The 15,743-nt window shown below is 41.0% G+C and overlaps 1 protein-coding gene across 7 annotated transcripts in view; it reads left to right on the top strand.

Moving 5' to 3' along the window:
- The first annotated feature begins 1,411 nt into the window (after positions 1-1,411).
- helz (helicase with zinc finger) overlaps positions 1,412-15,743 on the top strand; it is a 187,371-nt gene continuing 173,039 nt past the window's right edge. For 4 of the 7 annotated variants that reach the window (XM_033044145.1, XM_033044149.1, XM_033044147.1 and 1 more), the window contains exon 1: positions 1,417-1,469. The gene's annotated coding sequence lies outside the window, so the exon portion shown is untranslated. Of the gene's footprint in view, positions 1,470-4,589; positions 4,611-15,743 lie in introns of those variants that run through there. The other 3 variants (XM_033044148.1, XM_033044142.1, XM_033044143.1) reach the window with 3 other exon arrangements.

Genomic DNA, 15,743 nt, shown 5'->3' with positions numbered 1-15,743 from the left:
TCTTTGCACACCCCCAATCCTTTCCACTCGTCACTTTAATTTCATGTTTCATGTATCTTGTGTTTTATGACCATTGGTAGATCAATTTCTCTCCTGGGATAAATAAAATTCATATCGTTTTGTTTTAGCTGAATTGGTTCTTTTGGAAGAAGATAGGTTGAGGGAAGATTTGATCACCTCCGTGAACAGGATTATGATAGATTTAACCTAATAAAGCCATTCCCGTGAGCTAGTGGAACAATAATTAGGAGGCATAGATTTTAAGGTTGTGGGCGAGAAAGGTTGTGGGCGAGAAAGAGAGGAGAAGTTGGGGATGTCCAGAATAAGGGGTCACAGTTTAAGGATAAGGGGGAATTATTTTAGGACCGAGATGAGGAAAACATTTTTCACACAGAGTGGTGAATCTCTGGAATTCTCTGTCACAGAAGGTAGTTGAGGCCAGTTCATTGGCTATATTTAAGAGGGAGTTAGATGTGGCCCTTGTGGCTAAAGGGATCAGGGGGTATGGAGAGAAGGCAGGTGCAGGATGGTGGTGCAGGCTCGAAGGGCCGAATGGCCTACTCCTGCACCTATTTTCTATGTTTCTAAAAGCAAAGAACAACTTTTTTTGCGCAGTATGTGGAAATGATCTTGAAATCAATGCCTATAGGAGTTATGGAAACAAAATAATCATTTATCTCAAAAAGAAATTGAGAAGGAATAGTGTTGACAGGATTGTTCAACAACGAATGACATGGTCTTGATGGGTCAAATGACTTTGACTGGACTGTTCTGCAGAGAATAGCATGGTGTTTATAGGCTAAATGCAGTTGATTGATCTAGAGATAATGGCATGGACTTGATAAAGTTGCCTGAATTGTTCTAAAGGGAATGGCTTGGAATTGATGGACTACATAGCCTTCAGTGCTCTAAACGCCATTGATTGAGGTGTTACCCTTCCAACTATCTCTTCCAGTTGCAGCCTCCTCAACCTACCTCAACTGCTGCAGAAATCTGAAGAAGGATCCTGACCCGAAACTTCACTTATCCCTGTTCTCCAGAGATGATGCCTGATCCACTCAGCTACTCCAATACTTTGTGTCTCTTATTTTTAAACGAGCATTTGTAGTTCCTTCTATCCATCTGTCTCAACTGGTGTTCTCCACACCTGGTCCCAGCTGGCTCCTTCTCCACCTGCAGCCAGATGTTGTCCCTACCTGATCCCCAGGTGTTGCCCTTTCCAGGATGCTGTTCTTTCAGTCACTCCACTGTGGGGGGACTCTCCACATCTGGCCTTGAGGCTGGGCGTCCAGGTGATCCAGGTGTTGCCGCCACTTCTCCACCTGTTGTCCGCTTGAAGGTGTCCTGGCGGGAGCGGCGGCGCATGCGCGGGACCGGGCGGAGGGGGCGGGGCCGAGGGTCAGTTTCCCACAATGCCTTTGGGGGACGCTGACAAGTGGATCCAAGATGGCGCAAAAGTAAAGGGAAAGGTAGGTGCGGAGTTGTGTGGCTGTGTCCGGTTCGGGGCCTGCCGCCTCCCCGGGGCGTGTGCGTGGAGGGGTGAGAGAGGCGGAAGGTTGAGGCAGGGGAGGAGTGAGGCGCTCTAAGGCGGCCCGCTACCTCTCAGCGGGTCCGGGGGGAGCTGTCAGTATGGTTGTTGTTTGAACGGGAGGCGGGGGGGGGGGGAGGCATCTGGTGGCCGCCGTGTATAACCTGGGCCCGGAGCCACAGACCTGGGGGCTACTGGGGCCGACCAGCCTCCGACTGACCTCAGCTCAGGCATTAGTCGGCCCTCCGCCTGCCGCGGCCGGAGTGTGTAACGTGTAAACAAGAGGGGAGGGGAGGGGGAGGATTAGGGCCAGGGTTTAGGACCCCGACTAGGGCGGGGGGGCTGAAGGGTAGACACCAGGAAAAATACCCATTGCTCCTGAACCCCACCTACGCACTCCCGTGTGTCTGACTACATGTTTACAACTAGAACACACCACTGTTACTCCACATTCGTCAAGATAGGAAGCACAAAATAATAACTTTATGACATTTGTGTAAAGTAGGTTTTCCAACAGTATTTTTGTGCTGTCGGTTCATCTATTTCTATCCTCGGTCCCCGTTCAGAAAATAAATGTTACTTCACTTATTACTATTGCTCACTTATTTCTGCATGAATAATATTGTGCTTGCACACTTGTTTTGAAGTAGGATTCCATTACCATTACTCTATTACATCACCACTCACAGGCATCCAACAATAACTTGTCAGGTAAACTAACCTGATGTTATATTGTAGTCACCAATTGACAACATTTTTAAAACTTTTTTTGCATTTTCATTTCACATTTTCAAATAGATGTCCATTTGTGAATCTTTTAGCTTTTTGGGTCTGGCAATCCAAATCCTACATTTTCTATTCCAAATATCAGAATGTGTTAAATTATATATTTTGATTTATGCTGCCAAGTTTAAAAGACAATTCATTAAAGATATTTATGTTCCTAAGCCATTTTGTTTTTGATTTTGCACGCATTTTCAAATAGTCGAGAAGACTTGGGAGTTGGAAAGTGGGACTCAGTGCTTACACCATCTTCTAATCCATACTTCATAATACTCCTCCACACAGTATGATTCCTATTCTTCTATCACGCCTCTGCCTTGTGGCCATACATTTGAAGTCTTTGCTTTTGTCATTTTCCTTCTCATTTGCTCTGCCTGATTACTATTTTAATATGCTTTTTTGTACACAACGCCTGGAAATAGTACATTTCACATATATAATTTAAAATGATGGCTCCAATAATCTATGAGGATTAATTTTCAACCACTTTTACATTGCTGCTTTGGTTGACCAGAAGCAGGAGTTATTTGCTTCTAACCATTGCTCCTAATCTTTTAGTATTATTTGTGACTTGGGTGTTAGTGTAAAGTCTCTGAATGTTTATCTGCGCAGTGATTAGAATCTCATGAAAAAGTAAAATCTTGATTTTCTCTTTTCCATGGGAGGAGTAATATTCAGCATCTAAAATAACCAAGTTTGAATTTTGATCATTGCCAATTTGCAGGCAAAGTAGCATAATGTTATTCTATGAAAGTTTGCATTTTAACCAGCTATTCTGAAAGTGTGTTTGTGGTTGACGTTGAATTTTTGTCTTCCTGTTTCTTCATTTCCCAAACTGATCCTTTCCTGGCAAAGAGCTGATTCCTACTAGCTCGGTGTTGTTCCCAAGGTGTAATTGAACTCATGAATCTGCATTGTATTACTCTGACATTCAGCAACGGTGCTCTACTGTACTTACTGTTATTAAACTGAAAAATAATGAGGCAAATTGTGGTGCAATCAAATGCAACTTCTACTGAGACCATAACTGATACTGAGTTTCCTTATTGTGTCTGCCTTGGGCTAATGTCATGTAATGTATTCAGGCATTGGACAATAAATTGCATATTTTATTAATTGTGTGGATGGGCATTACTCCTGGAGCATCTCAATCTCGTCATTATTATCACCCTTCCCCCTCTTGCCCCTTCCTCCGCCTCATACCATCAATGGGATTTTTCCATTGTATCATCACTCCCAGGACAAACCGTCTTCCAATCTTTCCTCACTTTCTCCCAGTTCTTTTGGGGAAAATAAATCTCAACCATATGAAGTGATTGAAGAACTACACTGTATGGTGGGCTACAGTGTTTAAACAGTGTATTTTTGCATTGGAGCTCAACACATTCTCTACAATCAAACTATTTAATAAAATACAGCTGAGATGAATTGTCAGCTTCAAATGGAATCAGAGCAATATAAGAAATATTTCCAATTGAATTTGTTTATTTTCTGCCAATGTTGTGATTAGTAAGAGCTGATCAACAAAATGATAAATGAATCCCAGGGTGGTGAATTAATTTGACCCCAGAATTCCAAGATTGCATTTGCTAAAAGTGTTCAATGGGACACGTCTCTATGTAGGTTGTCATTTGACATTCCCAGTGATGGAGAGGTCTGTTCAGAAAATTATGGAAGTATAAAGGCAGCTAAGGACACATAATTTGAACAGGTCATTATATATTTATAAACCAGGTATGACTAGTATGTTCTTTCATTTAAGAAACCCTACATCACTTAACATAATTAATAAACGCTTAATTATTTTTAAGTACTGCGATGAACAGTGCAAACTCAAATAGAGTCAGGGTCATAGTCATACAGCATGACAACAGGCCCTGCAGTCTAACTCGTCCATGCCAGTCAACATGCCCCATATAAAATAGTCCCATTTGCCTGCATTTGGTCCATATTCCTCTAAACCTTTCCTATCCACATACCTGTGAAAGTGTATTTTAAATATCATTGTACTTGCCTCAACTACTTCCTCTGGTAGATCATTCCATATACCCACTACTCATTGAGTGAAAAGGTTGCCCCTCGAGTGTTTGCTTAATGGACTAATTTATGCTGGAATTGTCCAATTTCATTTTGGTTTCTGTAGTCCAAGGAGTGAAAAAAATAGTGCACCTAATTGCTGCCTCATCTTTTGTGTAACAAGGTACACGATGCCCAAAGAGAACAGGTTCTGATTGCACTTTGAGAGCATCTGGGGTCAAAAAGTAAATTGAGACATCTGCCCCCAAATCCCGACCACAAGGTAACTAGAACCGAGTTCTGTTCAACTGTTACTTCTGTGCTTGCTATTCAATGATGACCATCAAATGACGTGATGCCTCAGATAACAGATTCACCAACCCTTGACCCCAGGGTTTTCCCTTTGATGTCTTCCATCAAGATCTCTGATCTTTTGACTTTGGAATTCCCCACCTGAAATTTCTCTTCAAAATATTATTTAATCTTTGTCTCTTTAAACTTTTAATCTTGCATTCAGTTCTAACATTTCTTTGCATGGTTTTGCATATTTTTTTGTAAAATAATACACCTGTGAAGGTGAGACTATGGTTGTTTGCTTTGGAACATGGACTGCGTAGAAATTTTTAATTGAAAGGCTCAGATATAGGTGAAAGACCTCTGATGACCGTTGGCAGAGGGATTGATAACAAGAGATATCAAGGTTAATTAATTCAGGGTAAGGTTAGAGGAGAATTGAGAAAAAAAAAGTTTTCACCCAAGGAGTACTGGAAGTCTGGTGCTCTTTCTCAAAAGACTCTTGGAATCAGAGCCCCTCAATTTATTTAAAAGGTTGCAAGATGATCACTTAGAACTGTTGTTGACAAGACCATAGATTAAATTGGTTCAATTGTTGGCTGACGTGACACAAATGGCTATCTCTTTTGCCTGATTCTGATTTTATGAAGTACGTTGGCTTATTTTGTTGTGTTAAAGATGCCATGTGCATAGAAACTGTTTGAAAAGAATTACAGAAATCTGTGCATACAATATAGGATGTCTTCATGTAATAGATAATACATGTAATACATGTATATTTGTCATACCAAGTATCATTTCCTTGAGTTCAGGATTATTGTGTCATTGAACAGGTGCTGCTTGGAGCTTTCTGCAATTCTTACTGTATTTTGTGCAGAGTTTATGGATTTATTTTTAAACGTGCTTTTCTCTGTTTTTGAGTTGGTATTACAGTATTATATTTTCTTTGACATTGTTTATTTTTGAGTTTCCAAAATCTGCAGTATTTTGCTTTTGTTCTTCATCGCTTGTCTTTTTTTTTGCTGTTTTTAAGTTTCTCCTTACCACTTGGTGACTCCTTTTCCCCACCATCCTTCACCTGCCTCTCATTTGTTTGATACATTACATCTAAGATATTATCTAATCTGTCCAGTCTTTCTCTTTGTTTGGCTTGTACCATTAGCTGTCATCAGTTCATTTGATTGTATGAACTTACTGTGGCATTGAAGACTTAATGTTTCCTATACCTTCTTGCTTACTGTTGCTAATAATCTAGTGGTGGTGCTGACATTTAACTCTGAACATTTTAGAACTCTTCTTCCTTTGCTGATATTACTCTTATCTGCGATGTATTTTTGTACAAACATAAACTCATTACATTCTGGCTAATTTATCAGTTTTGTTTGTCTTTAGTTCAACCTTGGAGTTAATGCCTGCAATTGTTGCTTTTTAACTAAAAGTGTATATATCCATAAAAACTCCCTCCTACCATTTGATTCCTTGCTAAGGTAAAGCTTTCTGAATGTTGGTAGATCTTTATTCTTTTTGGTTGAGTGCGAGTCTTTGCTATAATAATCGCAATGGGATACCCAACCATTGAAGGTATAGTAGTTCTGCTATCACCTGTTTTGTGCTTTCCATCATGGTTCTTGTGTGCTTTCCATCATGGTTGCTGAATTGTAGACAGGAGTAAAAACCTTTAATGCCTGTTGCTGGAAGTGCTGCGGCTAAGTTTGATGAACTTTGCAGCTGCCCTGGTGGAGGCCATGTTGTTGAGGATATCGCAGAATGAGGATTGAAGTGGAAGCTTCATTGTCTATTGCTCAGCTGCTCATTGGATAAACCTATTAAGCCACTGGCATAGCTCAGATTATTTTTAATGAGTCAGAGTGCTCAATTTGGCCAATGTTTTTCTTCTGTCTGCACCTGAAGGATAAAATCCCAGGTGTTCTGCACTGATTCTGGTTTGATGTGCACACATCAGAATTAAAATCTTGTGAGCAATGCTGTCTTTATTCGTTTGCTGTCATACGTGGTCTTGTCAAATATCTTTGGGTTAAAGAAGGATGTTTGAATGTGAATTTATCATTGTTAAATTTTGAACTAACATATTGCAAAGTGAACAGTGTATCTTAAACGGTATCTGGATATGTTCCAGTAAATATACTGTACTATTTAATGACTGATACTTAAGAGATCGTTAATATATAATGCTGTAATACGTGAAATTCTAAGCTACATAAAGCATGTAGCATCAGATATTATTTGTACCGTTTATAATTTAAAAAAACTATCTGGATAAAACCAATGATGGAGTAATATGAAATACGATTAGTTCAACGTCTGCATCAGTGTTGGCAGTAATCTGAGATGATGGATAAACTTCACCTAGGAAATGGTTTAAGCTGAATTAAAGTAGATTGTTTTCAAATCATTTTACCTACATTATTAAAGTATGTGTTGTGGGTTAATTATATTCAGAACAACACTAATTTTGCTCACTCCTCTTGCTTGAAACTACAAAGTGAAGAAATAATAAAATGGTTGACAATATCCTCACTTTAAAAAATCTTTGTTGTGTTCATTGTGAAAACTGTTCAAGGCCATTTAACCCATTTGAGCTTGTGGAAATGGTCAAAAATGACCCGTAAGAATATTCACTATTTATATTTGTATATTTATGAAGAATTCTTAACAGTGTAAATGCACTGCCAGTTGGAACCTATCTCTACAACATTTTTTTGAAATGATTCTATCACTGATATCCAAAGCAAAGTAAGACATCCATCACAAGATGTAGATTAGTGACCCTGCAGCTGTCAAAATCCTAAATTCTTTTTTGTGAAACACTCTTTATCACAATTCATAAAACCTACCTTCACTGTCTGAAGAAGGTCGTTATCTGTCCATTTCCTTCCACAGATGTTGCCTGACCCACTGAATTCCTCCAGCACTCTGTGTGTTTGCTCAAGATTCTAGCATCTGCAGTCTCCGTCTCCTCAATTCAACTCTTGGTCGTCTGCCTTAATTTCTTCTTAATTTGGCCAGGCATCAGATTTAGTTTGATGTCCCTATGAATCATTTTGGGATGCTTTTGTGTTTTTAAGGCAGTGCATTTATGGATGCCTTTGAGTTTATTGCATTTGAACCCGAGAATGCATTTGCTATGAAGCAATGGTATAGAGCAATAAAATAAAGGATCTTTATCATTGGGTATATATGATCTTGTTAATTCTGTGCATCTAAGGCAAGGACGCTTTGCTTTGCTATAAAGTAAAGAAGTTTTAGTATTTGTTTCATTGGGGAATCTGGTAAAAATATTTGGGAAATAGTGCTGCATGAGTAATTTCAGGGACCTGTCAAAAGAATGAAGTCAGCAGAGCAAAAGGTGTAGTATTTATTACAACCCTGTGCTATCTTGATTCAAATTGGAGTACTGTATTTTCATTCTACAGTTTAACAGTATTGTTATCTGTGTCCACTTAGACTAAATTCAATGTTGTTTGAGCTGAAGTCCAGATTTCTCCTTTGAAAGTAGTAAATTGGGAAAATAGCACAGAAGGATTGTCAAAGTTGATTAAGTTGTTTATGGAATAAGCCTTGCGAAGATGAGCTACAATAATTATACTTTTCACATGGGATTGGAAACCACGTGTAGAGTTCACATCCTCTCCTGTAACTTTTACATTTAGACTTAAATTTTTGTGAAAGGTTTATGTAATAACAAAGTGGTTTCTCAGAAGCAGAATAATATGGTAAGGGATAATGTATATGTTGTTAAAATTGCAGGTCTGAAAAGTTAGTTTTCAACAATCCCTGACAGTTTTTGAAACATGAGGGATGACTTCACAGTCCATTTGTGAGCTCTTTCATAGATTATAAACATAATGTGATGCAGGCAACTGGAAGGTGAGAAAAACCCATATCATAAGTAGTTTTCTGAAATTTCCAGTTTGAATTGGGAATGAGAATGAGGTGGATTCCTAATCATCTAGCAGTTAACACAGTGACAGATATTTAAGACAAGTCGCGTTTATTATTAGGACAGGCACGGTGAGGTACAGGTAGACTGAAATTTTGCAGCAGCATCATCAGCATGTAGACTCAGACAACACAAAAACAAATTATATGTAATTTACACCTACACGTTACAGTACAGTGAATAGAAAAGGGCTATATTTTAAAAAACAAGAATTTAGTGCAACAAACACAATTAGAAAACAGGTTCATGGTTGTGCAAGAGGTAGTCTGTAATTCCTTTGCTGAGACAGGATTAGGGTTGTGCAGGTCAGTTTGAGCACCTGATGCTTGTTGGAAAGTATCTGTTCCTGAACCTCTTGGCGTGGGACTTTAGTACCACTTACCGGATGGTAACAGCAAGAAGGTGGCATGGCCAATGATGCTGGGGATCCTTGATAATATTTTCCACCTTGAGGCAGAGCTTTATGTAGATACTTCCTATGGTGGGGAGTGCTGAGTCTACCACACTCTGCAGCCTCGTGCTTTAGAATTGCTGTGTCAGACTATGATGCAACAAGTCAGGGTACATTTTCCAGCGAATCTGTGGAAATTTGTTTGAGTATTCTGTGACATGCCAAATCTTCTAAGAAAGTCGAGATGCTGGTGTACCATCTTCATGATTACATCTATGTGCTAGTGTGCCCAGGTCAGGTCCTACGAGATGTTAACACCCAGGAATTTTAAGCTGCTCATCCTCTCACCAATGGGAAAAAAAGATATAATAGTTCCTTTTGAAGAATCTTGAATTTACCAGGTTTGGGACTCAATATTATTCTTTTGGTCAGTAAACTTGCCCATATTAACAATAGAATTCAGTCATTGGTGCATAACATATTATTAGGCAAACAAGCTCGTGAAAATGTGTATATATTGAGTTAATTTTATGTATTGATTATCACAGATCAGAGACAATTTCAATCCTCATTACAGGCAATCCCGCGTGAGTGAGGTGTAGCTTTCCTAGAAATCGATCTGCTTCGTGAATATGCTATCTGCGTGAAGAAACTAGTTGAAAAATAAATTTGTGTTCATTTATTATCTTTTTTCCACATAAATTCTGTAAGAGCATATTTAATTTTGTATATTAAATTTTTGAGTATTGATTTGTGCTGGTACTAAGCTTTTACAAAGAGAGAGAGAGACACACACACACACGCACACGGGCACGCACACACGCACGCACATACAGACAGACACACACAGTTTACACTCACTTTTTGTTCATGTGAGAAAGGTTTTTCATCTGAATAGTATTGAGATGGGTAATTTGTGCTTATATTTCATGAAAGAAATGTTGATGGCCAGGCCATCATATAATGTGTGTCCTTAACTGCTGTTGAGATGGTGCTGCTGAGTTATATTGATGCAGCAATGTCTCTGATAACCATTATAACTACCACATAATTATATTAGGTTAATATTATAAATTATAATTAAAGTCAAAGTTTTGGAAAAACTTAAAAGCAACTAAAATATTTTAGTTAATGCAATTAATTAAAACTTGTAATTAACAATAATTACCTCTTATTTGAACTGAATGGTATTGCGGAACCTCCACCAGGCCAAACCTAATACAAGTTACGTGGCTAGAACCTCCAAGGATCATTACTGGGAAACTGAAAGAAGTATGCATGCCACCAGTGACTTACTGAAGAGGTGTCTATTGTTAAAGCATAGTCAGAAATCAGAACATTAAGCATCCCTCAGGATCTTTTGGAATTGTTTTCTTGCACTAGGGGACATAAATGGTTTGGAGTATTAGTCTGATGCTTTGTGTTGTGCACCACTGCTGTATATCTGTCCTGGACATTCTGGAAGGCAGAACTCATCACTTTGGACTTAATGTTAAAGAAGCCATGGTGTATTGCCACATGACATTTTATCGAAGGTGCATCCTGAAATAGCTGCATGAATCCGGTAGGCGGCGCGTCTCTCGTCAGCAGCGGCCTCTGCAGTCCGTCTGCGTTTTTATTATTTTATGTCTATGTTTTGATGTAGTTTTTGTGATTTTTGTTGGGGTATGTGTGTGGGGGTGGTGTGGGGGGGTTGGGGGTAACTTTTAAATCTCTCCCTGCACGGGAGACCCGACCTTTTCTTTGTCGGGTCTCCGTTGTCGTTGGGGCTGCAACGAGGAGCGGCCTCCAACAGGAAGACCGGGGGCTGTGGTGCCGACTACTCACCTCACCGTCGCGGAGCTGGCCGAGTCCAGAGCGGGTGGAGCTGTGGTGGACACTGCTGCGACCCGACCCCCGGAGATTCGGTGGCTGCAACTGCGGGTTTGGCGGACGGTAACACCGGGAGCCCGCGGGTCCCTGGAGGGAGACCGCTTTTCGGGGCTTCCGCAGCGGCGACTTCTCCCGCCCGAGTTGCGGGGTTGAAGAACACCTGGAGCGGGGCCTTACAGCACCGCCCCGCGCGGCTTGGAATGGCGGCGGGTCTCTGCGAGCGCACGCCGGGGGCTCTAACATCAAGACCCGGTGTGCGACCTTGCATCACCCGGCGTGGCTTTAATGGCCACGGGACAATCGCCATCGCCCGCCGGGGGCTTTGACTTTGACTTTGACTCTGACATCGGGGGGGAGAGTGCAGTGGAGAGAGAAGTTTTTTTGGCCTTCCATCACAGCAATGTGATGGATGTTTATGTAAATTATGTTGTGTCTTGGGTCTATTTGTTTGTAATGTATGGCTGCAGAAACGGCATTTCGTTTGGACCTCAAGGTGTCCAAATGACAATAAATTGAATTGTATTGTATAATGGGATGGATGTTAAGGTTGGTGGAATGGGTACTATTGAAGCTTATTGCTTTGTCAGCTGGTAGCACATTTATTTCGCTGTTAGATACAGTATGGAGCTAATGTGGCCTCTGGGGTGGTCATGGAGAGAATTTCTCCTTGTGTGACAGAATCTAATGGGCCTGTCCCACGTAAGTGATTTTTTTAGGCAACTACAGACGACTAGTTTGTCGCCACATGTTCGCCGGGAGTAGTCTCGGTCGCGCAAAAAGTCGTAGCGTCTTTCTGGTCGTCGCTAAATTTTCAACATGTTGAAAATTTTCCGGCGACAGTGGGTTTGATGCCAATGAGAGTAGCTTGAATTCTCCTGACGTAGGAGCTGTCGTAGGTTGTCGCCGGGTTTTCGGAGATCTACTATGACAGTCGCCGGCAGTTGCCTAAAAAATCGCCAAGTGGGACAGGCCCATAAAGCTGACAGTCACTATTTAAGCATAAAAGGTTGCTAGTTTCAGAAGTTGAGGCAATTTTTATTCTGAGGATGGAGAATGTTTGGAGTTCTGCTCCAAAAAGGGTAGTGGAAGCAGAGTTTTAGAATATTTTTAACAGAGAGGTAGATTCTTTCTGACAAGAAAAGGAGTGGAAGGTTAATGCTGGCAGACTGAAATGGAGTTGATGTTTGGGAAATATCTTATTGTGGAGCAGACTCAAGGGGCAAATGGCCTTTTCTATCTCATTCATATGCTTGTATCTAATCTTTTTTCTTTCTTGATGTGGTTGAATATACTGCAGACAGTTATATTGCTAACTCGTTTAGATGTCAATCAAGATGCTCCACGCATATTTACATGCTGGCGATGATGTTTAGATCCCATCTAGCCAGTTACTTGGGGGAGGGGGTCGCGGATAATTCCAGAGATACCTGTTGATTGTGGCAACGTTTGCAAACTATAAAGTCGGACACTAATTCTTCTCCACAAGCTGAATGCATTTTTTGCTTGTTTTGAACTGAAGGATCAGTGGAATATTCAGGTGCCACTCTGTTCACGGACATTGTTGCAGACGTCAGTTGAGATGAAAGTGACTGGCCCAGACTGAATCCCCGGTCATGTCCACGGGGCCTGCATTGATCTGGGCAGCATTTATTTGCAGACATCTTTCACCTCTCCCTACTCCAATCTGAGGTCCCCATGTGGATTAAGATGACCACTATCATCTCCGTAACAAAGAAAAATAAGGTAGTATGCCTTAATGACTTCCGCCAGTGGTGCTGATATTCACCATCGTAAAGTGCTTCAAAAGGCTGGTCATGATGCACTTCAACTCTAGCCTCCGCGATAGCCTTGATCCACTGCAGTTCGTCTATTGCTGCAACAGGTCCAAAGTAGACGTAATCTCCCTGACCTTAAGCTCATCCCTGGAACATGTGCATTGCAAGGTCACCTGCATTTGACTCCAATTTCTTGACTATAGCCCCACCTTCAGCACCATAAATCCAACCAAATTCATCTTCAAACTCCTGGACCTAGAACTTGGAATACCCCTTCTACAACTGGATCTTTGACTTCCTGACCCATTGACATTATTCAGTAAGGAGAGGTGACAAAAACATCCTCCACCATAATTCCCAACACTGGTACTCTGCAATGCTGTGTTCTCATCCTCTTATTATACTCCTGGTACAGTAGTAAAGTAAAGTATCCTTTATTGTTATTCAGACATTTCAGTCTGAACGAAATTGTATACCTTGCAGTCATAACATAGAATAAAATAACAAAACACACACTTAACACAGTTTAACATCCACCACAGTGAGTCTACCAGTCACCTCTGTGATGAAAGGCAAAAGTCTTAAAGTCCTTGTCTCTTCCCTCCTCGTCTCCCTCTGCATTGAGGCGATCCAGGCTTTCGATGTTGGGCCCCCCGCCGGGTGATGGTAAGTCCCGCGTCCACATACTAGCTCCGCGAATGGGCCAGTTCAAACTCCGCAATCCGGGGCGGACGAAGCTGCCACCCTCCAGTCCAGCGGACGAAGCTGTTGTTGCGGGAGCTCCGGAGAACCTGGAACCTGTGAGCTCCCGACATTGTCGTCCACTGGGCCCGCGGCTGAGCCTCCAAGGCTCCGAAGTCGGGCCGCCGCCGCAACGTCACCACAGCCCCAAAGTCGGCCAGCTTTGTGATGGTAAGTCCTGGCTCTGCCTCCGGAGCCTCGAGGTCGGTCCCAGTTGGAGGCCACCAGCTCCGCGATTAGGCCTCAGCGGAGACAGAGACAGGGGATACGACAAGAAAAGGTCGCATCCCCCCAAAGGAGGAGACTAAAAACAAGTTTCTCCCACCCCACACACATACACAACTAAAATAAACTAAATAAACTAAAACAACAGGACAAAATAAAAGAAAACAAAAAAGAAAAGACAGACGGACTGCAGGCGAGCCGCAGGGGACGCGCCGCCACTCTCGAGTGTGTGGTGAAATTCTCCTCTAACTCATTTACACGTTTGCAGATGACACCACTGTAGTGGGTCAGATCTCAAACAATGAATAGACATGGTACAGGAGTCAACTTGGTGTCAAGACAACAAACTCTCTCCAAATGTGTGTAAAATAAAGGGGCAGGTCATCACCTTCATGAAGTAGGGTGGAGTCTATGTCCCAGTCTGTATCAATGGTGATGAAGTGGAGATGGTTGAGCACCATGCTGTAAATATCATCAATAATTTGTCCTTGCCCAACCACATTGAAACACCCAGCCAAGAAAGTACACCAGTGCCTCTAGTTCCTCATACGGCTAAGAAAATGTGGCATTTCTCCATTGATTTCTACAGATGCGCCATAGAGAGCATATCAGAGTGCTTTACAACTTAGTATGGAAATTGCCTTTCCCAAGACTGTGGGAAATTGCAGAGTTGTGAATGCAGTCCAGTCCACAAAGCCATGCTATCTTCTAATCTTTGGGAAGCAACCATTTTTCTTAAATCTATGGAATTTTGGAAAACTCAGTTGTCTCCATTGCCATTTCTTTAAAATCCTCGAGAATCTTCAGCCCCATTTAGTTCTTAATATTTATTTCCAGATCATTCTGTTGCTCGTTACTGGGTACCCTTTTTTTGAGACTTGCATGTGTTCCATGCAAGCAGGTAAAATATTTAATTTTTCTGCCATTTACTTATTCACAATATAATCTATTTTACCTTGGACGGTAAGGCATGCACAATCACTTATGCTAATCTTTTGTTTAGTTATCTTTCTATAGAAATTTTTTCAGTTTGGTATTGTTCATCATCGGGTTAATCTGATATTCTAATGTCTTTTTACCAATTTCTTGGTTCTCTGAAATCTTTTTTTTTCATCTGCTGTGTTCTACAACTTGCTGATGTGCTTTAAAAAAATGCAGTTGGGTTTATAAACTTTAAAAGGGGTGTATATTGGTTATAAATATACAGATGTTGATGAGTACAGAAGTGAGATTGACCGATTGACCAAATGGTGCCAGCACAACAACCTGGCTCTCAATATCAGTAAAACAAATGAACTAATTGTGGATTTTGGAAGAGGACGGATGAGGACCCACAATCCTGTTTATATCAAAGGGGCGATGGTGGAGAGAGTCAAATACTTCAAATTCGTGGGCGTGCATATTTTCGAAGATCTTTCCTGGACCCAGCACACATATGCAATTATAAATAAAGCACATCAACGCCTCTACTTCCTGAGAAGATTAAGGAGATTCGGTATGTCAAAGAGGATTCTCTTGACCTTCTACAGGTGTAGAATAGAGAGCATATTGACTGGTTGCATCATTGTCTGGTTCGGCAAATTGAATGTCCAGGAGCGGAAAAGACTGCAAATATTTGTGAACACTGCACAGTCCATCTGACCTCCCCACCATCAAAGGATTTATCATAGTCTCTGCCTCAAAAAGGCAGCCAACATCATCAGAGACCCACACCATCCTGGCCACACACTCACTTCACCACTGCCACCGGGAAGAAGGGGAACAGGAGCCTGAGAACTGTAACGTCCAGGATCGGGAACAGCTTCTTTCCTCCAGCCATCAGGCTATTAAACACCACAACCTCAAATAAGCTCTGACCTACAATAGACTATTATTATTATTATTGCACTACTCTTGTTTGTTTTATGTGTATGTATATATGTGTGTACTTGTGATTATGTGTATACACATTTTTCCTTCTCATATTGTTTACAGTGTACTATTTTTACATATTCTGTTGTGCTGCAGCAAGTAAGAATTTCATTGTTCTATCTGGGACATACAACAAGAAAATACTCTCGACTCTTGTCTCTTGGTTATAAGCTAAATTATATTAATTAATTAATTAATTCATTAATATATTCTTTAAATATTAGCAATATTACTCTTTTCAAATGC

This window comes from Amblyraja radiata, chromosome 26 (genome assembly GCF_010909765.2).
Source record: "Amblyraja radiata isolate CabotCenter1 chromosome 26, sAmbRad1.1.pri, whole genome shotgun sequence".
Classification (NCBI taxonomy): domain Eukaryota; kingdom Metazoa; phylum Chordata; class Chondrichthyes; order Rajiformes; family Rajidae; genus Amblyraja; species Amblyraja radiata.
Note: the sequence above shows the minus strand (reverse complement) of the source record. Positions and strands in the feature narration are given on the sequence as shown.